Source organism: Ostrea edulis, chromosome 2 (assembly GCF_947568905.1).
Source record: "Ostrea edulis chromosome 2, xbOstEdul1.1, whole genome shotgun sequence".
Taxonomy (NCBI): domain Eukaryota; kingdom Metazoa; phylum Mollusca; class Bivalvia; order Ostreida; family Ostreidae; genus Ostrea; species Ostrea edulis.
This window is the reverse complement of record NC_079165.1, coordinates 5435862-5460845: the sequence shown is the minus strand read 5'-3', so window position 1 is coordinate 5460845 and position 24984 is coordinate 5435862. Positions and strand designations below refer to the sequence as shown.

Here is a 24984-nt window from a genome sequence, read left to right as displayed (position 1 = left end):
TTTAAAGTTATAATAATAATAATATATATATATATATATATATATATATATATATTAAAATGATATCAAGGCCCCAGGATCATGTAAGATCTTAAGCTTAAGTCAAAATTTGAATATTGTGATGAAGTGACTGAGAAGTCAATCATTCCAAAATAAAATTGTTATTCATTAATTATTACTTCATTCACTTTCTAGCGTCTGCAAACTAAGAGTTCCGGTTCAAAAGTAACAAACATTTCACAGGTGATTGAAATTTTGACTTAAGTATGAGTTTGGTGTATGATCCCAGGGCCTGACAGATTTCCGTATCATAACATACATTATGGAACAACAGTACACATGGGTTTTTCGTTTATTATGCTACATGAAACGAACGCATTGTCAAAACAAAGAAATACATGTAGCTGTGCGTTAAAACTACACCGTTATCTATGCGTTTACTTGGTATGTTCAAGTTATTCGTTTACATGTACATGTTGCACTTTTACTTGGTATGTACAATTTATGCTTTTACTCAATTTGGGCGCATTTTGTATGTATGGAGAGTGGAATGAATCATATATATTTTTATCGAACTGACAACAATGGCGGCAATCCTCGCAACCATACACTCTGCAAACTGGTAAGTATTCAAATTAATACATGATGCGTATATAACATGCTGACAGAACATCAATAATTAGCCCATCTTACTCAAATGGGGGTTTTAATCGGTTACATAACATAAAGAACTTTCTATCTCTCTCTTTGTAATTATAAAACCTTGTTTTCTCCATTGGGGTGGTGAATGGATGGGAATGGCGGCAAGAATGAGATTCGGTATGCTGTGGAATCAAATCAAAAGCTTTCAATGCAATTTAATGGTTAATGAAATATGATACTAAGTTGCTCCCTGTATGTAACTCATTTTCGAGAATATATGTACTATTATACTCGTCAGAGGAAGTCCAATATATCGCACCCGGTGTCCCACGCTGTGTTCACTGGACAACCACAATACTTCAGTCCACTGATTTATACGTATCAGTTTCGGATGGAGGGAGAGAGAGGGAGAGAGAGAGAGGGATCAACCTATATGGATGTCTCTGGATTCTAATACTCTCATCCGTTAAACACCTTATCAGTCGGAGGAACAGCCGGTCAGCCTTTTTCAGCTAAGGAAGATTATATTATGGTACTTAATTTGCAGAATTATCTACTCTTGTTTTGCCCTCATCTCCTTTGTTGTCCCGACGGACTAACCATTATAGATTTGCATGCTGGTAAGAGATTCCTAGATGTGAAAGTATCTATTGATAGATTTTATTTCATATTTCTACTCTGTGTTTGCATTTGAGAGTCTTTTTATTTTTACGTTAGATATAATTTTTCATTCATCTACTTGCCCGCCACAAACAATTTTTTTCAAAGCCGACCCATTACAGTACAAATTCAGCAGCAAAAACATAGCTAAAATTTGCCCGATTGTCTTAAAACCACATTAGTAAATTTGCTGTCAAACTACTACAATTTAATAGTTTACAAAACACGGAATCATAATTCTTTGCAAAATGTATCATTCTTTTCTTCCAATCGAACCACCGTGTGATTTAATCAGTGAATAGATTTATTTCCCTTTTCGTTTATTTCATGTAGAGAACCACTTCTGACGCTAAAATAAGATTTTGTGGTGGTCTTTGATGTTGATATGCGATCGAATATTTGACACACACTTATCTATTTTTGCAAATGATGATTTGAGTTATCTCCTTTTATAATCTGTTGTAATGGTTACATTACATGTATGTCGACATTTAAAGAATACATTGAAACATGTATGTGTTACCTCTTTGCTTCTAATTTTGAATGCTTTGTTTGAGATTTGCTAGCGTAAATTTTGACGATATACAAAGTTCGAAAAGAGTAGATTCAACGTTAGTGGTCAACCAAAAGGATGATATAACACCTATAAAGTTTGTAACTTTATCTTCGCATGTAATTAATGAAAGGCAAAGGTAACCAAAAGTGATCAATGTCATACTTCCTATAAGCACTACAAAATAGATAGTTGGGCAAACACGGACCCCTGGACACATCAGAGGTGGGATCAGGTGCCTAGGAGAAGTAAGCATCCCCTGTCGACCGGTCACACTCGCCGTGAGCCCATCCTGATCGGGTAAACGGAGTTATCCGTAGTCAAAATCAGTGTGCCAAGAACGGCTTAACAATCGGTATGAAACATGTCAGACAGCATTTGACCCAATGACAAAACTGACTATGCGCAGAACAATCTCTTGCGTATCGAATCAGTTGAGAGATATAAACACCATATGTAGGTGATAATGGGATATTGCTACATAAATATGGGAAGTTGACGATGGAGAAGCAGAAATCATTCCGTTTGTCATACAGCTGAGTTGTCAGTTTGCCGTTAATGTCTACTTTCAATAAAATATCTAAGTGCAAGGTGAAGATAACGAACAGTGATCAATCTCACAACTCCTATAAGAAATACAAAATAGATAGTTGGGCAAACACGGACCCCTGGACACACCAGAGGTTGGATCAGGTGCCTAGGAGGCGTAAGAATCCCCTGTTGACCGGTCACACCTACCGTGAGCCCTATAAGTATGAAGCAGAAGTGGACAATTCTGTGGTGTCTTTTATTTCGAGCTCACAGGGATATATTGAATCGACATATGAATGAAAGTAATTATTGTTAATAGACAAAACGTCGTTGATATATCTAAATCTCGATTTGAATGCCACATCAGAGATTTTTTCTTCTCGTGTAGAAGTTTTTGAATAACTTCTGCTTCATAGGAATATAGAAACAGGTCAGCTAACAAAGGAGCACAATTTGTGCCCATAGAAATTCAAACAGACTGTTGGACAACTTGATCACCAAATACCATGAAGATATTGTCAATGAGGAATATATTCAACTTCAGAGTACTTGTGCGTGGAATCAGAGTGGTGTTTAGCAAAGTAAGTTTTTGGATGACTAATCACTAGATATAAATATTTCCTTTTCCATTTTTGTTGACGAATCAACTTTATATGATGTCAAAAAGTCTAGTCTTTAATCTACCGTGACTAATGGTCATGTATAGTGTTGAAAAATATCAATTCTTGAAATACGCCGCACATGAAATATACATGTACCATGCATCATTAATAACTAAACGTTGTATTGGTGGGTTGGTGTGTTTTTTTTCGGTATAATTATTTTTCACTACCGGTAATGACACCGGGTTCGACTTCTTTTTTATATACTTATTGGTTAGCCCTTTCTTTGCCTTAAACACACAAACACACACACAGATATATATATATATATATATATATATATATATATATGGTCGTGCGGTCTAACGCGCTGGATACATATGTACATGCTGCTAGGAGATTTGGTTCCTCAGGTCATGAGCCCGGGTTGGGGCGGAAGTGGGTATCCAAATAAAGTGAAATTTTCTGTGCTTTATATATATATATATATATATATATATATATATATATATATATAGTAAAAATGTCCATAATATCGGTAGTAAGTAGAAAAAATATATCCATCGATGACTAAGTACACATAACAAAAAGAGCACAATGCACTAAGTTATCGCATTGTAGTTGAGGCGTCTTTTTGTTCAGCTTGTTACACCCTGAAGAGCCAAACTACACGGCGAAAGCGCTAAGTGTTATTTATATAGTCTTCCTTCTTCATTCGCTCAAACGGTCTCAATTCCCCCTTCCGACTTCAATTTCATAAATTATGCAGTGGGTAGGTCGCTACAAGGACACACTTCTAACTTCCACGCTTTCATATTACTCTCCTTCCGATTCCACCTGCATGTACAATATTTCAGGATTTAAAACCTCAGCTTCAAATGCGACCAATCTAATTAAAATCAGATCCTATGATACGCTCACAATCGCTATAATACCTACGTAGAGTATACGGCGCGGATCTAAGAAGTCTGATTTTAATTAGATTGCAAATGCTACTACTTCATGATAAAAGCAAGACTAATACTAATGTTAGCAGAAATGAATTAACGATTTGAATTTTAGCTACTTCTATTCATATGTTAACGCTATCGATTATCAAAAATTTTAAGTTCTATATGACATCATTTTTAAATTTAAAAGTATCAACTAATGAAAGGAAGAGAGAGAGAGAGGGGGGGGGAGAATTACAGAAAGAATCAGAGAGAGAGAGAGAGACAGAGAGAGAGAGAGAGAGAGAGAGAGAGAGAATTACAGAAAGAATCAGAGACAACAGAGAGAGAGAAAAAAAATCGGTAGTTGTTGATTATATCTTGAATGTAAGCAGATACGGGAAGGCTACAACGTTCAGTATACATAATGATAAGGACAATCCATTCCCTTTCATTCTGATATATTTTTTTATTTGCCAATTTATTTTCTTTACATTTTAAATATTTCGACTGGTCCGGGTTAAATTAGGACTAATGAATGAGCCCCCCCCCCCCTTCAAATTGGTGCTATATGCTTAGCTGTGTATCTCCCCCTCCGTCAAAAAATAAAATAAACACAAGCTACATGTATATTACAATTTCATTGGATTTACTGGATAATTCTTCGATTTAACTATCATAATATGTTTATGCTGACGGACTTCCATCTTCGCTAGCCAAGATTATTCTTCTACGTAGGCACAAGTTGACCCAATACCCATGGGTAGCGGATATAAAATGAATGCTACCCCTGTTTATGTTATAACTGACCAATATCTAGTACGTTTGTTTCACAACTTTCATTCAGAAGACGTCCAACTTTGTGAGTCACTGAATGAACGGGAAAACGTCTGCATTTTATTTCACTTGTTGTCAACTGTATATTTTGTGATATATCAATACTACGTATAAACATGTATAGAGCAGATCTTAATCACCTATTCCTAATTACCATGGAAACCATACGTTTTTATATTTAAAAAAATGCTTATGGTACACATTTCTCAGTGGCGGATTTAAGGGGGCGAAACCGGTGTTGTAGAGTGAGCCTTTCCCCACAATGAGACTTCTCCCCGGAAGCCTGGCTATAGAGGGAACCTTCCCCCGAAAGCCTGGTTCTAGAGTGAGCCTTCCCCCGGAAGCCTGGCCCTAAAATGAGCCTTCCCCCGGAAGCCTGGCTCTAGAGTGAGCCTTTTTATGAGGCGTAAAGCCTTATTTTGGAAGAAAAATCGATGAAAATGAGAAGTGTTAATATGAAACTCGTAAACATTGATTCTGGCACAAAGTGACATACTATTTATATGAGACAGTATTCCATTATCACCTGCATATGATGTTTATATATCTCAACTGATTCGATATGCAAGAGCTTGTTCTGGGTATAGTCAGTTTTTAAATCCAGGTAAGCTACTGACAAACAAGTTGATGGTACAGGGATTTTAACAGTCTCGATTGAAGTCAGCATTTCGCAAATTCTATGGTCGTTATAATGATCAAGCTCGTCAATACAATCTCACATTGGGTCAAATGCTGTCTGACGTGTTTCATACCGATTGTTAAGCCGTTCTTGGCACACTGATTTTGACTGCGGATAAATCCGTTTACCTGATCAGGATATGGGGCTCACTGCGGGTGTGACCGGTCAACAGGGGATGCTTACTCCTCCTAGGCACCTGATCCCACCTCTGGTGTGTCCAGGGGTCCGTGTTTGCCCAACTATCTATTTTGTATTGCTTATAGGAGTTATGAGATTGATCACTGCTCGTTATCTTCGCCTTACAGTTAAGGAAAGGCCGTGCTTTTACGTATCCGGTTTTAAATTTTAAACACCGACTAGACTGGTCCGTTATCACTTCTTTGTCTGATGTTTGTAGTTTACGAAATTGGAAAGAACCAGAGCCACAAAGTACTAAAATTGGCCCTTTTGCCAAAATAAATGAGACTTTCACAGTTGATGCCCTACGAGTTATAGGTTACAGAACAATTTATTTTATAACTATATCTGTTCTAGTTTTCGTTTTACAGTCGTTTAAACTTTGTGTTGTTTTCCAACAGAAAAACTATATAACGTCATGATGTTGACGTTATGAGAATCACAGTGTAATACACAAAAAATGGACGCATAGGTTAATATATATTTTTGGGGCTTATTGTGGTTGTAAATTACAACTGTTAAAATACTAGGAACTTGGATTTTTTCTATCACGATGTTTAAATTTGTGATATACCCCCCCCCCCCCCACCCCCCCACTACATAACACTACAATTTCCCCCCCGCTGTATTGGACATAATTGAAAAATCGTGATCAAAAATTAAAATTCCTTGCAGTGAAAGGACCACAGCAAATAGTATTGTTTTACCGTCTATCTCAAAGACGAGTTTATATTTTCAAGTTGCATATATCTATATGTATCAACTTCCATTAAAATTGATATAATTAAGGATACAAAAGAGAGACAACTGTATAATGTTGGTTAAACTTGAATAATTATAGTAACTAATTACAAAAATTGATTTTTAAAACTATTTTAAAAAAAATAAAACCCGGTGGATCTTTAACATTGTCGACACCTCTGAAGTCTTAATTTTCTGAGCGAGGTAGACCTTTAAGTCCACGGAAATCTGATATCTGTGCCTCCTTCGTGCCACCGTGCACCTTCGTGTGATAAAAAAAAATACTAAGCGAAATATTAGTGGGTGAATATTAAAACGTATAAAACGGCGACTTGTACATATTCATATCATTTAATGATATATATTGTAAATTTAAAATAGTAATTTAATTTTAAAAAATGTACCTTCACTGTCTATCTTTAAAGAATTATCATACTGATTTTATAACTTACTTAAATTGTTTACATGTTGGAGTTTGCTATTCGAAACAATTCATCTTAATTACCCTTAACTTATGACGTCCGTTCTGTATTAACTTTTCACGTTTAAATATGTTTGAAGCAGATATAGAGTGGACAGTGTCGCTAAATGGATTTTAATTATCTCTAAGTAGAAACCTCAACGTGTTTGTAAATCGGGATTATTTCTTGTATATAGATATATCAAGATATTGATATATATCCGTATGCAGACTTCCCCGCAGACGTTCACACCTTTATGAAAGGCCCAAATTCTCGACATCCCGTACACAAACACCTGTACGTGTTACTCGGCACATTGTTTCACAGCACGAGTTCACCAAATAAAAAAAGGATCAGTTGACTTTGAAAATGAACAAACGAATATCACATGGTATAAATTGGCATTGATTTCAATTTGTTAAATATCATGAATTATAGCAGCTCAAAGAAATGTGGACCACAAAATGACAGGTAAAAACATTGGTTTATTTGTGCGATTATTTTAAAAGATTTACATTCAAATTAGTGCACCACATGTCTTTTAATGTATAATTTTTATTATAATTAAGAATATTAGATGATTTAGATCCGCTGTCTACATGTTTACAGGTAGTGTAGAAATATCAAAAAGTGTACAGTTGACAACGCGATCGAAATACAATATGTAAGAATGCGGACGATTTTTTGTTTATTCAGTGACTCAGGAACTTACCCGTCTTCTGAATGAAAGTTATAAAACATACTATTTTTTGGGGTCAGTTATAACACCCGAAAACGGGAGTAACCATCCTTTTCGCTTGCCATGGGTTTTGGGTCCATTCTGCTCTTCGTGGACTGAATACATTTTGCTATCGAAGATTAGGGCTGAAACAATTAATCGCGATTAACCCCTCCAGCAATCTAAGGTCCCTTGTATGGAAGCATTTTGGTTTTAAAGAGAACGGAACTGCGGCAATATGTAGAATTTGTTTCACAGAAATAAATTACCAATGCTCTTGGATATTTTATAGCATCTGATATAATAAAGACCATATTCCGTTGTTGAAAACGATGATTTTCAGGGGCGGGGGGGGGGGGAATGAAATAAAAACATGAAAGTTGTGTATTTTTTTTTTTTATTGTTTATTAGAGTTTTTGACAACTATTGAATTGAATCGAAAATAATCGAACTGTGAGGTACCTGAATCGTTTCAGCCCTATCGAAGATGGAAAAAATAATTTTAAAAATGCCTAGATTGTCCGCTTGCATAAACACGTATTACGGTGTTAAAAAAATCTAGTAAATCCAATGAAGTTGTAGTAATATAGATTATACATTTCATTTTTGACTGAGAGGGCGTTAGATAGCTAGGCACGTAACATCGGTTTAAAAAAAGGAGCGGGGGGGGGGGGGGGCAGTCCTAACTCGCGCCAGCCGAATAATTTAACATGGAAAAAAGGGAAATTAAATATATCAGAATGAAGTGGAATGGTTAATTAATAAGAATAATATTGTACATTTAAGATTTGATTAAACTTCCCCTACCCGTATACAATTACTGATGTTCTCTCTCTCTCTCTCTCTCTCTCTCTCTCTCTCTCTCTCTCTCTCTCTCTCTCACGAAGTGATAGATTCAATACTGTTGTATAGCGTGTATAAATAGAAGCAACTAAAATGCAAATTGTTTTAAATAATGTTGTCTATATATTTTGTGTGTGAACTAATTGCATTTGAAACCGAGATTTTAAAACATCCTAACAGTAGACTTGGATGGGTCCATGTGGCGACCTATCCACTGCACACTTAAAGAAATTGAATTTGGGAGGGGGATTGGGACAGTTTGAGTGGATGAAGACCACCACCCACCACCGCCACCACACGCATGTACACAATTTAAGGTTTTGAAGATTGGACAATGTAAGCACAATTTCCTGTTGTTATTGTAGGCTGGATTATTAAATTAAGATATATTCATTGGCACAACACACGTCCAGTTTATTAATTGGCAAAACATATATAATATAGCATTCAGTCCGTCTGTCATAATTTAATTTTACTTGTACCACGCAATTTGATTTGTTGAGCAGCTGAAATTTTTTTTATATTGTATAAATGTAACTTGGCATGGGGACACACCTCCTTGACAACCAAGACGACACTATTTTTTCTTTTCTAATTTTACATTGGACAATGGAACACTGATACGTTGATAGGCCTTCGAACTAGGCCATGGAATTGAATATCAACGGAATTAAACATGCACAATAAATACTCCTTTGTCTTACCCCCCCCCCCCCCCAACAAAAAGCAAAACGCACAGTCTTTGTTTGCAAGTAGTTACATAAAAATAAAAAAAATAAAAACTCTTGACATATACAACGATATCATAAGTGAAATTAAAAAAAAAACAAACGGTATATTTAGTATTTTCATATGGGGGTTACTTGATCCGCCTATCGAAGCATAAAATGCGTTAGGAATGTCTTACAACAGATAACGTCATGTCTCATCGATAACATGTGGATCGCTATCTATGAATTGCTTACATAATTTACTGTGTCTGATTTAACTGGCGGCAATGCTGCATGCTATGGTAAGTCATATTGTAGTTTAAATCTGTTATTTTGAATTCCTTTTTGCCTGATCAGGTCATGCTAATATTCAGCCCGAAACTTGGATACTGTAAATCAAAAAAAGGACTTGCTCCCAATGTACGTAAAGTTATTTCGAATGTTGACAGTCTAAAGCTGCGTAGTAACACTTTTGTAAAATAAATAAAGCAAAACTTATTCGATATAATATCAGTACCATACAAGAATACTTGCGTGAAGCCTGAATATTTTCTGATATGTCCCAAAGTGACAGAAGACGCCATGAACATTTCAGTCACTAGGCCTAACAGTTTTGGCAACTGTCGTTTCGTTCAATGATAATGTTTATGATGATAATGTAAAACTACCAAAATTGTACACAGTTTTTAAGCAACGATGCAATGAAGATGTATAGTGAACGACTTTAAAAGATGAAAACAACTAGGTATTGAAAATGAGCATCTATAGTAAAGGGCAAAACAAGCTGCAACCGAAAACTATTATTAGGTGAGGGAAATTCCGTTGCTTTAAAAATAAACACCGAACTAAAATGACCTATGTACATGACACGAAATAAAAAACGTAGTTTCCTTCTCCATAAGATACTTAAACCAGCCATATTTTCTGTAAAATTCAAGTTTACCACCACCAGCGCATTATAACCGTAATATTTTTCAGCAATCCGGAATATCGTTTTTTGAAAAATTAAAACAGTGCTCCTAGCTCGCCCTAAAATATTTTTGCATTTAAGGTCAATTGAAAAGGTGTATCTTATAAAATTACTTTAAATATTTTGGGCGAGATGAAACCCGTATGGCAAAACCTTTACAAAATAACCAGTTTTTGGTGAAAAATGACAAAAGTACGGTACCGTATCCGGTTCTAGTATATATATATAGCTTTAGTTGTGCTCCTATTTTTAAAATCTAACTTGTTTTTTTAAATCCCGGATTCTGATACATATTTATAACACCAATACTCCTATTCAACATTTACTTTCATTTTTATATATTTTAAGGGCCATATTTTGGGGTTTGTGAATCAGGTTCTTTAGCAATCAAATGGGAATCTTCGGATGTATTTACCATGAATTATTATAGTGTCAAGTCCTCACTATCTCCAATGGTACAAAGCAATACAATATCTACACTGATCTCTAAAAGGCTCAATATTATATAGCTTGCAATCTAACCCTGAACAAGTTAAAAGTCATACATAGGTGTGACCCTCACAGTAGAATTCAAACTGTTTTTAGTGAGTTTGTGTTTGTTCAAAGAAACCCAGAATTATAAAGCCCCAGAAAATCATCAGCAAAGTTGTTTAATATTTGAACTCTTCTTTATACGTACTTTCAAGAAACAAAATTATTTGTACATTAGCTGTAGTTGCTAGAATCTACATGAATTGTATGTTACACTATATTTATTTTTTCTATAAGTATGAGATAGCATGTATGTATTTTTATGTATGATATGATTGATAGTCAAAAAAAAAAAAAGGAAAAGAAAAATAACACGCACACAAAATTGTGAGAAAAAGGAAGCCCCCCTTCCTTTTTCTGGGTGCCCCCCCCCCCCCCCCCCCCCCATTCCTCTGTTCTAATTGTTTGGTAGGACAAAATTTTCAGTATGTTTTACATATATATATTGTTATATTCTCTTAATCTTGATTTTAAGACTGCATTTGCTGTTACAATTTACTATTTCCAAAGTGTGCAAAGAATAATTATAAAACTTAAATTAAAAAATGGGGGGTTTACGTATTCAAGAGAGCATTTGCAAAATTTCTCTGGTCAACTATGGTAAAATATGGTTTTTTGTTAACCTTGGATATAATTCTAGATATTTTTAAAGAAAAACTGGCATGTTAACATTTTAAATTTTGAGAATTTTTTAAAATTGCGATATTCTGTGATTTTTTTCTGAAGGATGTGAGCAGATTAAACAGCAATTGTGTATGTTTTCAATTGAATATCTTTAAAAATTATCTCAGTAAATAAATATCTATTCGTTTTGATATATTATAGCTTAATATGATGTGCTTTGGTACAAAAATTAATAAAACATGAGATCATGCATCCTTGTGTTAAAATTTGGCTTTTGCATTTGGGGGTATATGTGCTCTGTAGCACATAGTATAAAAATAAACCCGCAAAGATATGACTAATATGGGTTTTTTAGTTAGTTTATGAGTTGTTAAAGTTATTTAAATGAAAATTTTTTTTGATTGACAGAAATTTCTAATAGTATTTACCTACCTTAAAGAAGTGATAATCAATTCATAAAAATCACTTAGCAGTTTAATATTTTGAAATTATGAGTGTATCAGTGGCTGATTTAAGAGAACACAGCCCCCCCCCCCCCCTCCCGCCGCCCTAAAATTTACAAAATTAAGGTAAATCATAGTCTTTTGTTTAGAAAATTGTAAATGATAAAAGAAGCAATCATTTCTTCCACTCCCGGAGAAATAAATGACAAAATGTTTTATTTTATTTAATTATTTTTATTGGGAGAACGTGCATCCCCCCCAAAAAACCCACTTAAAATCTGTGTAATTTTATCAATTTCACTTTTATCCTAAATAACAGAAAATGGTAAAAATAACTACTTAGGAGACATCTTTCAAGCCCTATAAAATCTGTAAAATCCATTCAGGAGTTCAAGGCGGCCAAAGACCCTCTGCCTCATAAACTTGCGCCCGCCCCTCCCCGCCTAACCGCAATTACTGGATCCGCCCCTGTGTATGATCCCGTAATCCTATTTGCTTTGTTTGCTTGTTTGTCAGTCCGCAAAATGTTTAACTTTGGCCATAACATTTGAATGGTAAATGACAGTATTTTCATATTTAATATGTGTATTCTTTATGAAAAAACATTTAGATGGTACCAAACAAAAAAATCACACATTATGAAATGTTGGACGTTTTATAAATATCGGCAATGATGAAAAATTTGGGTACTCAACAATAATGGGTATCGACACATCAACAATTAAAAAGAGACATTAAGGGCATGATCAAACGTTTAATGTTTGATAAAAACAAAATTAATTCACATAGTTTTCATCAAGACCCCCTCCCCCTTAAAACTTAACATGATGAATGTTCACCCAAATCGATTATCATGCAATAAAACAATAGAGCTGAATAACAATATATACATTTTCTAATGTTTATTAACAAATGTAGTTTTTAAATGTCACTTTAAATGTTCATTAAAGTGTAATAAATGTTATTTCTAAACATATGGGTCACTTCAGTCTTGTTCTTTGTGCTGCAATATTATTCATGCATTATAATAAAATTGATATTCGATGACAGAAACTTGTGGGAGTTTTTTAACACCCCCCCCCCCTTACCCCAAAATATTTGAATTAAGATTTTTATCAGACATTTTTTATCTTGTCCCAAATATCTAAGATCGAAACCTGGCATCCTAAAACGAAATTATCACATTCGATTTCGATAAAGTTTCTCTCTGTTTATGTGTCTCTGAATCTGTCTTTCTTTCCCATCCTCATGATGGATACTTGAAAATCGTTTTGTCTGTCATATTTCATATTTTGAAAATGAAATACTTGGATTATTGATTCGTACCTCACCGATTATTTATGATAATAGTACATTTTACCAACCATATTGGCGAATGGCAGTATGATCCATTAATTTAAAATAACATACCCCCCCCCTTTCTTTAGAATTCTATAATTGTTTAAAAAAGAAAGAAATTACGTACTCATCAAGTATATATTTATAATATTTCAAGTAGATTTATAACTATTGATTGTGACGGTAATTTCCAGTAATCATGCATAATTATTTTTTTTTACATAGTAAGGCCTAAACGTTGCTAAAACAGTAATTCATGAACCCAAGAGAAGACTTGAACATTCTATCAAATATGACAGTTACTTGTGATTGATAATCATGACGTCTTTCTTTAAAAGTATGCAAAAATGACTTCACATTTTCACCATGACGTTTTAAAACTGATTTGCTTGGAACAGCTTTTTTGGTCCGTACTGTACGTTGTCAATGTAAACAAGGTTCAATACTATTTTTAGATTATATGTATTAAACTGTTTGATTAACCAATTTGCAATTATATTGGCATTATTATTGCATATTTATGATTTTATAAGCGACAGGAACATTTTATTTGTACACATTTATAGAGATTAAGACAAGATTTGGTGTACAATTGTGCATCATAGCCGGTCTAGTACTGCATTTTATTCGGTCCGGTTGCTGTTTGCATTTCAATGACCCGAACTGGATTTGCTCATAAACTGGTATTTCTTAGATTGTAATTACTATATCATTGTGGTCGCTAAAACAATAAGAAGTACAGTAATTGTTGTGATTAATTTTCTTATATCACTGTACATGTATGTACAATTCGTTGTTATGCGCTACATGGCGATCCGCCTGTGTACAAACGTCAAAATCAGACGCATTACAATTTCAAAATATTGTTATACATATCCTCCACTTTTTATCCATATCAAATTTCTCTGGTGTAGCATACCTCCTTAAGTCGTTCTTTAAACTCAAGAGAGAAAAACGGTGAATAATACACATTGGAATCGATAAGTCATTTTATTTGACCCATAAACCTAGAACTTTAACCCACACAATACCCATGCCTTGGTAAGTTTTAGAAGTTTGAAAAATAAAATGAGGAAATTTCAAATTTATGTTTCTTCTCATCTGCGTACAAATATCGGTTATGCTTTTAAACTTGTACAACTTCAGGTAGGTAGGTAGGTAGATATGTAGGTAGAGAGGTTAGGTAGTTAGATAATTTCCTGTCCAATAAACTAAAATATATTTCATAGTTTGCGCGGGAGGGTATGGAAGCGGGGGTGTCCCTCTAGAGCGAGACTTCAAGAGGGTGTTATGACTCTAGAGCGAGACTTCAAGAGGGTGTTATGGCTCTAGAGCGAGACTTCAAGAGGGTGTTATGACTCTAGAGCGAGACTTCAAGAGGGTGTTATGGCTCTAGAGCGAGACTTCAAGAGGGTGTTATGTCTCTAGAGCGAGACTTCAAGAGGGTGTTATGTCTCTAGAGCGAGACTTCAAGAGGGTGTTATGTCTCTAGAGCGAGACTTCAAGAGGGTGTTATGGCTCTAGAGCGAGACTTCAAGAGGATGTTTTGGCTCTAGAGCGAGACTTCAAGAGGGTGTTATGACTCTAGAGCGAGACTTCAAGAGGGTGTTATGACTCTAGAGCGAGACTTCAAGAGGGTGTTATGTCTCTAGAGCGAGACTTCAAGAGGGTGTTATGGCTCTAGAGCGAGACTTCAAGAGGGTGTTATGACTCTAGAGCGAGACTTCAAGAGGGTGTTATGACTAGAGCGAGACTTCAAGAGGGTGTTATGTCTCTAGAGCGAGACTTTAAGAGGGTGTTATGGCTAGAGCGAGACTTGTCTCTAGAGCGAGTCTTTCCCCTGGGGCAATTCTGCTGGGGGAAAGACTCACTCTAGAGCAAGACTTCCGGGCGGAGGCTCACTCTAGAGCCAAACTTCCGCAGGGGAAAAGCTCACTCTAGAGCCAGACTTCCGTGGAGGGGGGGGGGGGGGTCTCACTATGGGGGGAAGTCTGGCTCTATAACACCCCCCCCCCCCAAATTTTCAAATTTAAGGTAAATCGAGATATCTTGTTTAGAAAAATGTATTAAACGATATAAAAAGCAATAATTTCTTTTGGAGAAATAAATGACAAAATCTTTTGATTTCTTGAATTACTTAGTTTATTTTTTAATATTTGCGTCATTTTATTAATTTCACTTTATACAATGTAAAAATGATACAAAATACTACAAATGTCTACATATGAGACATTTCCCAAGACCTATAAAATCTGTAAAATACGGGGGCTTCGCTCCCTGGGCCCCGAGACCCCCTGTCTCACAAAGTGGCACCCCCGTAACCGCAATTCCTGGATCCGCCCCTGTTTCTTTGAGCTGCTATTTATCAAAATAAAATTACTGGCATGTGATTGTCGTTGTTCTGCTGCGCATGCTGCACATGCCATGAAACGAAATACCGATCGGTGGTAGGAATGACACGGGTGCTTGTATACAGGATGTCGATAATTTGGGCGTTTCATAAAAAGGTGTGAGCGTCTGCATACGGATATGTATCAAAAACAACATTGTATCATTAAACAACAATTACAAGAATTGAATGATTTATAGCTAATTTCTGAACAATGAATGAGGTGGGGGCATGTTGGCCAAGCGAAAGTTGTTTTTTTTTTATTTCTTTGTTTTATCACACGGAGATACACGGTGGTATCAACGGAGGTACAGGTAACATCCACAGAGATGTGCGGTGGCATCCATAGATATCCTTCATGGACTTCAACGTCTATCTCGCGCGGTAGAATAGGACTTCAAAGGTGCCGACAATTTTAAAGGTCCACTGTGTCTTGGGCATTTTTTTCCCAACACGTTGCTTGAAACACGCATAAAACTCGTGTCGTGTACTGCACCGCCACGATCACGGGGATCAGGTCGCAGCAGTGAGAAGCGAGAACGCTACCCAGACATCCAAATAGTCAAAATTAATGTGGTTTTTTTTTAACATTCTGGTCAAAGCTCATGATCAATAATTCTGGTAACAAAAGAAATAACTTCTAACGAGGCATCTATAATTAAAACATCAAAGCCATATCGCTCTTGTTTCAGAAAATATAATCAAGGTTAAAGTTTTTAAACAGTACGTCAAAGTTCAAGGCAACCATTTTTAGGTCAAGAGTCTTCTTATGTTTTTATTCGAACTGTCTTAAACGAACGTAAATTATTTACTACCTGATTCAAAATCATAACAACACTTTTGATGGGTAATTGCTGCAATACTTGCACATTTATTCATGATAAGTACATATATCACGCGATCTGCCTCACTGCCTTGAGGAATAATATCTTCAATATCTACAATGGCATATACAGTGAAACTTCTCTAAACTGGCCGACTCTCGGACCGGAAAAAAAAACCGGCCGGTTTAGAGGGATGACCGGTATACCGAGAATTTAGCAATTATAGACGTTTTATCTCAATATTCACAAAGTAGGTACCGTTCACTTTGATCTTGTGATCTATGATCAATTAGCGGTGGAGATTAAATTAGTTCGCCTGTACCTAAAGGCAATTATGAATTACAAGAACTATTCTCGCTGAAATCATGTAATTTTAAACTGAAAATCTATAACAGGATACATAAAAAAAACACAGGGGCCTTTTATTGGAATTCCGCTTGCCTATAAAAACTTTGTTTACATTCATCGCTTATGTCATTAACAATTTTGTTTTGACGTTTTTAAAAAGTACAGTAGTCAATATGAAATCGTAATTTGAATATTTCTTTGGAATTTTAAGTCTATGGAAACCAAGAAAATTAATCTATCTTTTTAATAATTATCATTAACAGTCATGGGTTTGTTCTTTATTAACTAACAGTACCAGGAGTAGTCATATCGGCACGCAAGTATCTTCATTATTACGATTTCAAGTCTGTTCAAGTCAGGGGCCCCGGGAATATAGGGCTACTGTAGAAAAAAAGTATATAGTAAAATACAGGAAATTAAATAGGTTACACACGTTTTCAACTTGGCGGGACGACTGTCCAGAGAACTATTGTCATGACCCCGGTGTCGGTTTCACACTTTGATGAAAACACTTTAACACCACAAGAGCAATGTGTAGGTAGAGATTCGGTGGGTAGGTGTACAGCGTGTGAACAGCGCAAAGTCTTGAGCTTGAATGACTGAGAAACAGAACCTGCTAATCATGTTCTACATAACCGGTCTTACTGGTATGACACGCTTGAATCCCTTTACGAACTATAAATAGTAACCACGTGTTCGACGTAACAGGTCATATTTCTCAACCTGCAAAAATATGTTTCCAAAGATATATCTATATGTAAAATATCAAAGCCCTATCCGTATTGGTTCAAAAGATATATCCCAGATAAAAGTTTTTGAACAGTAGGTCAAAGTCCAAGGTCACAAGGTGAAAAGTCTTGGTGTCGCAACAAAGTTTTCTTCATGTGGCATATGTATGTGAAATATTAAAACCCTACCCCCCCCCCTTGATTCAAAATATATTTCCGGTTAAATTCTTAAAAGTAGGTCAAAATCCACAGTCAAGGTCACTACGTCAAAAGTCTTCATGAAATATCTATTGGTGAAATATCAAAACCTCACCCCCTTTGTTAAAAAAGTATAGCCCAGGTTAAAGTTTTTGAATAATGGGTCGCAGTCCAAGGTCACTTGGTCAAATTTTGGTATCACAACAAAGTTTCCTTCATGATGCATCTATATTGTAAATACCTCCGTTTACTTGATCAGGATATGGGGCTCACGGCGGGTGTGACCGGTCAACAGGGGATGCTTACTCCTCCTAGGCACCTGATCCCACCTCTGGTGTGTCCAGGGGTCCGTGTTTGCCCAACTATCTATTTTGTATTGCTTGTAGGAGTTTTGAGATTGATCACTGTTCGTTATCTTCACCTTGCATTAAAACCCGATCCCCTTGGTTCTAAAGATATAGTACAGGTTAAAGTGTTTTCCTTAAAGTGTGATACCGACACCGGGGTATGGCAACATCTCTCCGGACAGTCGTCCCGCCGAGTTAAAAAAAAAAGTGTGTAACCTATTTAATATCCTGTATTTTACTATATACTTGTTTCTATCGTAGCCCTATACCCCTGGGCCCCTGATTTGAACAGACTTGAATTTGAACTGATGAGGATGCTTGCGTATCGATATAACTACTCCTGGTACTGTTTGAGAAGATATCTCCGTAAGATGTTTCCGTAATATACATGCATTCCCATATTAAACTTCCTTCATCCTCTATCGTGGCCTGGTAGATCACGATTTGAACTTTGAATCTGCACTACCTGTGAATGCATGTATGACTGATTATTGCCCTGTTGTAGATGATAATTTTTTAAAACAAGTTTCCTATATATTCCTATGTAAAACTTTGATCTCGAAATTTGACCATACCCTACCCCTGGGGCCAAAATTTGAGCAATCTTCAATCTGAGCTATCTGGAAATTATTGTATTTTAATATGAGTAAAAATAACCATGTTGATAATAATAAATAGACCCTTTTCATACACTATGTAGGCTCGAAGTGTTTCACAATACATATATACCTTACTACAGAATGTTATACACATAATACATAGAAAGTGAATATAACATTAAAAAGCAATGGTATAAAAGGCGTTATCACATGTAAACAGTCCGTAGATGTACCTATTCTGATTGTACATATAAAACATGAAAACACAAGATACACACAATACAAGATACCATACATATACTAGATAAGAATAAGCAGTGCGTATTAAAATAATAATAATAATGAAATACACACACACGCACATACGGTGGTATATTTAGGACATGCAAATATTTTTTCCCTACGTATGTTGGAAAATTTTATGTCGTTCGAACGAGATATTATCTCGTTCACACGACTTATTAAATCGTTCGCATGATATGATATCTCGTCCGAACGTCTTATTATCTCGTTCGCATCACATATCTCGTTCGTATGAGAAAATATCTCGTTTGCACGACATAATATCTCATTTGCACGAGATAATATTTCGTTTGCATGACATAATATCTCGTTCGTATGACTTATGTTGTTCGCACGAGAAAAGTTTTGGTATTTTTGTTAGTATTTTACACTTACTATATCACTGACTGACCAGAGTCTATGGTACTCAGAAATTGACTTCAGTATTTAAAATAAATGAGGGAGAAGTTGGAAATTTTAATCATGTGCCTCTAATAGTACTCTTTGTGTAAATGGAATAAACTAGTTATTTCTTCGAAAAACAAAACGAATGTTGCAAAATAAAAGAAATCATTTAAATATTTATCAAAACTCGTTCTTTGATTTGTTTGACCGAGGGTTAAAAAACAATCACGAGAGTGTAACTTTTGCAACTTGAATTATCCTTAAAATTATTCATTCTCTGCATAAAAGATGTGCGTGAGTTCACTTGCACTTTCGTGGTGAACAACATGATTGACCAATTGATTGGTTATAGTTTATGTCCCTTATAAGATTATTATAATACTTATAAGATGATTTCACACAACGTGATTGTTATAGTTTATGTTATAAGATGATTTCACACAACGTGATTGTTATAGTTTATGTTATAAGATTATTTCACACATCATGATTGTTATAGTTTATGTTATAAGATTATTTCACACAAAACAACATATTTTCTGTATATTTCATACATGTATTAGGGAAGCCAACAAAACAGGAATATACAACTTGGTAACTAATTTAGATTGAGTCTTGCTTGGGGTTTTGTACCCTCACTAATGGTTAAACTTATTACCTTGTTTAAATAAGAAATTACCCCACCCCCCGCAATGTAAAATTTCCAAAGTTAGGACTTTCTACATATTGGTATAGGCATTGGGTATTGAAGACTTTAAAGCAATGATACATGATAACATAAAAAAGGGTATCAGTCATCCAGAAAGCATATAGCACCTACTGCAAACATATGTAAATATCTAATTATAAACACAATCATAGAAAGTTCAATGTTGCTATAGCTGTTGAATGAATTAAAACCCTTAAAACCTCTTTATTATCATTTAAGTTTGAGTTTTCATGATCACATAGTGGAATTTCATATTAAAGAAATATACAATCCTGATTGGTATTTGAAAATGATTACACAAAATAAAAGTTTTTAAAAAATAAGGAAATTATGTCGTTCCCATGAGATAATAAGTCATGGGAACGAGAAAATAAGTCGTGCAAACGAGATAATTATCTCGTGCGAACGAAACATTATGTCGTGCGAACGAGATAATACGTCGTACGAACGAGATATTATATCGTGTGAAGGAGATAATAAGTCGTGCTAACGAGATATTATGTCATGCAAACGAGATAATATCTCTTACAAACGAGATAATAAGTCGTTCGAACGAGATAATATTTTGTCTGAACAAGATAATATCTCATGCGAACGAGATAATAAGTCGTGCTAACGAGATATTATCTCATGCAAACGATATATTATCTTGTGCAAACGAGATAATATCTCGTGCGAACGAGATAATATTTTTGCTATTAGACATGATAGATAAAACAAAATTACACATATGTGGTAGTATTGGATTTTTAGTATGCTTTTATTTCACCCACAAAATTCACCAAAATGAATTAATATGAATATATTTGCATTACTTTTTCTGTTATACATGGAAATAGAACTACATTTATAAACAAGAGGCTCACAGGCCTTGTCTGTCACCTGTCCTGAGTTTTAGTTAAAAGTATCACTAGACCCAAGGGCTATGAAATCTAGAAAAATAAATCATATTCTGAATATCTAAGCTAAATTCTAAGGATCCAGGGAAGCAGGAGTCCTGAAATACACAACTTATCTCCCAAATTTGCTTCATACGAATTTTGAATTAGAATGGTAGATATCAAAAAATTAAAAATGTACAAACGCACGACAGATGACGCACGATAACAGACACAGATCTATGCAATAGGTCATCTAACAACAACTACAAACTGTTACATATGTTCCTAAAACCTCCCCCAAATAAAAAGTGATGTCATTGTAAACCTATAGCAAAAATCATTTTATTTTAGCCTTCAATTACAGGTAATGCATTTAATATGGTCATTTCAGTACCAAGAAATGAAAGAAAATAAGGCACGTGTATGAGTTTGCACTTTTGTTGATATCAGAGTAAAAATCAATATGTTCCCAAACTTTGCTTGGGGAACATAATAAGAATTTTCATCAAACTTCAAAAGTAATACAAAATGTCACACATGAATAAATGTTTTATCTGTTTTCACTTTAACAGCAATACTTGACAAAACAACACCTATATTGATGTATTGGAAGGGTGTGTCTGGAGCAAAGCATGCTAAAGCTAAGAATCCTTACAAGAACTCTGGACCAAATAGGAGGCTGACTCGTTTTCATGAGTTCCTCGTCACACGTTTACGACTACGCCTGGCTTCACCGACATTTGTTGATGCTGATAGCTTTGGTATTTCATGTACAAGGGTGTCACAATGTTTTACAACATGGATTAATTACATGAATATTGTATTTTCACCACTTTTGAAAAGACTAAATTCCAAATGTTTGAAAAACTTTATGCCAAAATGTTTTAAATTAACTTTTCCCAAATCAGCCTGTATCATTGATTGTACTGAGTTCTTTATTGAAAGGTCATCTACACCAACAGCTCAGATAAGAACATTTAGCTCTTCTAAGCAAAAATCGCATTTAATGCTTTCGTTGCTATAGCTCCTTCTGTTGGTTTTGTGTTTGTTTCAAATTTGTGGGGAGGCAATGCTTCTGACAGGTACATAACTGAACATAGTGGATTTTTAGATATTTTAAAGCGTGGTGACGAAGTGATGGGAGATAGGAGTTTTTTTTTTTTATAAGAGACTTATTGATAAAGAGAAGAGTTGCATTGAATACACCACCATTTACCAAAAAGTGTTCATGGGGAAAGGGTAAACATCTTACTGCAAGTGAAGTTTTGAAAAAAAATGCAAAACTTCGAATTCATGTTGAAAGGGCAATAGGCAGATGGAAGAACTATAAAATACTATCACACACTATGCCTTTAAAAATCAACCCTTTGTGTAATCAAATTCGGAGAGTGTGCATTCTTAAGTAATTGTCAACAACCTTTAGTGAATGAGATGTATACGATTACATAGATGAAATGTCTGTGTCAGCAGTTGATTCATGTAACAACTGTACATGTATATATGTCTTATAGTCTTTATGCCTGTGTCAGCTGTTGATTCATGTAACAAATATACATGTACATATGTCTTATAGTCTTTATGCCTGTGTCAGCAGTTGATTCATGTAACAACTGTATATGTCTTATAGTCTTTATGCAATGAAATTCCACTTAGATTTGTTTTGTTTATTTTTTAACATAAAGTCACTATCAGCCATAAAGCACAAGTATACAGGGAGTCTATGATGCATATAAGCAATGATTTTTGAATAGTTTGTTTTACACAAAGTTGTAAATCATATCAAACATAGAATAAACGTTCCTATGACCATATCATAATTCTGTAAAACACCTTCCAGTGGTTACTAGTCCATTATTACTTTGGGTTTAACAGAGCAGTAATCACAAACATCTGTTGCATTTTTGCACAATTTCTGAATACATTTCAGGATCAAATGTTATTCTGTCAATGACAATACCCCTCCTTGTGAAAAACAAAAAAAATCACACCATAGAAACTAAGTCTTGCATATGTCCATTTGGCCCTGAATTTGAATATACCCTGGAGATCTTTGTTTCAATCTTAAATCATTGTTTCCATAAAGGTAGAGATCATAATGATCAGCTTTACAATCTTCTGAAAGTTCAACATCTCAATATGTAAAACTGCATTTGATTTCTATAAGACCAACTCCACAACATTTTCATGTAACTTGATCATCTGGTGAAGCTCCCAGAAAAGGATAACGGTCACATACATACAACCCACATATATCTACTTTTAAATTTCTGTATAAGTTCTTGCATAAATCACTATACTGTTACCTAGCTATTTTTTATCAGCTGTAATTAATCTTGATAGAATACTTGAAATGTATTTTCATAGAATACAAGTATATGATTTTGAATAAATATACACTTATTATAAATCATGACAAGTACTTTAATATTATACAAATATTGCATGTAGTTGAGGGTAACATTGAAAATTTTCACCCCGAGAAAACCATTATCAACCGAGGCGTAGCCGAGGTTGACAATGGTTTCTCGAGGGGTGAAAATTTCGATGTTACCCTCAACTACAGGCAATATTTATTTTGTTTTATTATACTGAATGCTATGTAAACATGGAAGCAGAAAAGCTTACGTCTGTTAACATTTGATCAATCACCGTCATGCAATATTTCGTATATCGATGCGGGTATTCCCGTTTATTACAAACGCTCAAATGACGTCGTCTAACAATCTACGGCGAACCGTACGCGCATACATTTGACGCATGTGATAATTTTTTATAATATCACCCGTTGTCAAGTACTGTTACCCGTTGCTAGATATTATCACCCTGGGGTGCGTGCTTTCTGTTCTCAGAGGGTAACAATATGTTTTTTCAAATGCTTCTCGACCAATCAGATTCGAGTATTTTACATGAAAGTATAATATCATTTATTAGTAACTGAATTGGATGATCAAAATTTATGAAATGGAGATGAATGAAAAACCATACCCAATCCATGCCAGATGAACGTTGGTTGCACGGTAATGAATTTTGAATATAGTCACCGTCAAGTTGCCAGCACTGGGCTAGGTAACCAATGATGTATGAATGTGAGGTCAACGATTAAAGTACAAAGAAGACTTGTTTTTAATATCAAAAAGCATTTTAAATAACTCTGCGTTGGTACAGTTACGTTCTGATACACGATAGTTTGTGTTTAGCTGCATTATAGCGTGAATGTGTGTTGTGTTTAGCTGTGTTATAACGTGCATGTGTTTTGTGTGTAGCTGTGTTATAGCATGAATGTGTTTTGTGTGTAGCTGTGTTAGAGCATGAATGTGTTTTGTGTGTAGCTGTCTTATAGCGTGAATGTGTTTTGTGTGTAGCTGTGTTATAGCGTGAATGTGTTTTGTGTGTAGCTGTGTTGTAACGTGAATGTGTTTTGTGTGTAGCTGTGTTATAGTGTGAATGTGTTTTGTGTGTAGCTGTGTTATAGCGCGAGTGTATTTATGTGTAGCTGCGTTATAGCGTGAATGTGTTTTGTGTTTATCTGCATTATAGGGTGAATGTGTTTTGTGTGTAGTTGTGTTGTAGTGTGAATGTGTTTTGTGTGTAGCCGTGTTATAGCGTGAATGTGTTTTGTGTGTAGCTGTATTATAGCGTGAATGTCTTTCGTGTGTAGCTGTGTTGTAGTGTGAATGTGTTTTGTGTATAGCTGTGTTATAGCGTGAGTGTGTTTTGTGTGTAGCTGTGTTATAACATGTATGTGTTTTGTGTGTAGCTGTGTTATAGCGTGAATGTGTTTTGTGTTTAGCTGTATTATAGCGTGAATGTCTTTCGTGTGTAGCTGTGTTGTAGTGTGAATGTGTTTTGTGTGTAGCTGTGTTATACCGTGAATGTTTTTTGTGTGTAGCTGTATTATAGCTTGAATGTGTTTTGTGTGTAGCTGTATTGTAGTGTGAATGTGTTTTGTGTATAGCTGTGTTATTGCGTGAGTGTGTTTTGTTTGTAGCTATGTTATAACATGTATGTGTTTTGTCTGTAGCTGTGTTATAGCGTGCCTGTGTTTTATGTGTAGCTGTGTTATAGCGTGCATGTGTTTTGTTTGTAGCTTCATTGGAATCAATGTGTTTGGTGTATCTGTGTTATAGCGTGAATGTGTTTTGTGTGTATCTGTGTTATAGCCTGAATGTGTTTTGTGTGTAGCTGCATTATAGCGTGGATATGTTTGTGTCAAGCTGTGTTATAGCCTGAATGTGTTTTTGTGTAGCTGTGTTATAGCGTGAATGTCTTTTGTGTGTAGCTGTGT

The 24984-nt window shown here is 35.1% G+C and overlaps 1 long non-coding RNA gene across 1 annotated transcript; it reads left to right on the top strand.

Moving 5' to 3' along the window:
- Positions 1 to 74: 74 nt before the first annotated feature.
- Positions 75 to 22353, top strand: LOC125682265 (uncharacterized). The gene is made up of 3 exons (XR_007372500.2): positions 75 to 1174; positions 2803 to 2967; positions 21272 to 22353. It is a non-coding gene; the product is annotated as an uncharacterized LOC125682265 (long non-coding RNA).
- Positions 22354 to 24984: the final 2631 nt, after the last annotated feature.